We start from the raw sequence: 1653 nt of genomic DNA, 5'->3' as shown, positions 1-1653 counted from the left end.
CCCGTCTGCTGCCACAGAATCTCCTGTCCGCTCCTCGGACAATGGAGTCACCCACCACTATGGCGCTGCCCGACATCGGTCTCGCGGTTGAGTCCCATCTCTAGGATTGGAGCCACTCGGACTGGAAGCGTCGTCTCTCCCGACAGTTCCGAAGAGAGCCATACACACAAAGTGATGCAGCAACTAAGTTTCCTTCCCGTGCTGCAAGCCCGGCCCGACGCCTTCTGCCGCCTCCGGACAGGGAGACACCCGGGAGGGGACAGGGATGGCCCAGCAGCAACTCAGCAGACCCGGGCCCGACACCGACCACGATCTCGCACACTCACCAAAGCATAAAGCAATAAAAACAACAAAATAATCTCAGCTTTTAACAAAGGAACAATAAATACAACTATTTCATAATTTGAAAGCAGTATTTTCTTATCTAGAAGAATCAAAGCTGGAAAAAACGGAAGAAATGAAGGTCCACTGCTTTCCAGCAATATGTATGCAGTGGCCTTTGACCTGGGCATGCGCAGTCGGAATACCGAACTCGCTTATTACCGCTCATCAGAATAACAGTATGGTCCATCCTTTAAATCAACAGATTTGTACAAACTAACATGCCAAAAAAAAGTTTTCACACAAACTTACTTTTAAATGGCATCATAATGTAGGAAAAGCAATCGCAAGATGCACCAAAATTAGACAGCCAGAAAAGACAATATTAGAACCACTAACATGGTGGTTGGAGTTGTGATTAGAAATTGATTTTAAACGATTTTAGGGTTAAAAGGCAGATCAGCGGATGGTATATCTGTTGATGAAGGGAAAAAGATGGTGAAACGGCCATAGATCACGGTTAAAGCAATTTATATTTTCAGAAAATGCTAAGTACCAGGCAGGTTAAGCAGCATGTATCAGTGGAATGAATGTCAGATCGATGATCTTTCCCCAGAACTAGGGGAAGCAGGATGGCGCAGAGGTTGCTGACTCTAAAATTCATACAAGCTTTTCTTCTTTTCCTTCTTCTAAGGGTGCTGTCTGCACAGAGTTTGTATGTTCTTCCTGTGACAGCGAGGGTTTTCTTTGGGTGCTCCCGTTTCCTCCCACATTCCAAAGCAGTGCAAGTTTGTAAGTTTGTAGGTTAATTGGCTTCTGTAAATTGTCCCTATTGCGTAAGATAATATAGGTGATCGTTGGTCAGCACAGACCCAGTAGGCCAAAGGACCTTGCTTCCAGCTGTATCTTCTCTAATCTAAAGACGTGATGGGATTTATTAATTAGCCTCAAATGTAGATTATGAGCCTTCAACTGCTGGACTTGCTGGCTATATTAGATTGTATTCATCACATTCATATGGATCTGAATAGTCACACCTAACATTACCATTTCCACCACACCTTTAATATGTTCTCAGGCATTATTTAACAAGTCTCAAGCATGTAGGATAGGTTTCTTTCTTACAATGCTGGTAATAATGTGCAGTTTTACCACTCAGTGATACCATTCCTTTCATTTTAAAGTTTCAAATTGCCACAGGAGATACAAATTCATACTTTCTGCAGTACAAATTCAGGCCTCGGGCTTTCTAAGCCTGTAAATATGCCTTGGTTCGGGCAACAAATATAACACAAAACTATACAAAAAATTGTAATTGTCACTCAATCAACG

Source organism: Leucoraja erinacea, chromosome 14 (genome assembly GCF_028641065.1).
Source record: "Leucoraja erinacea ecotype New England chromosome 14, Leri_hhj_1, whole genome shotgun sequence".
Classification (NCBI taxonomy): Eukaryota; Metazoa; Chordata; class Chondrichthyes; order Rajiformes; family Rajidae; genus Leucoraja; species Leucoraja erinaceus.
This window is presented reverse-complemented; position numbering follows the sequence as displayed.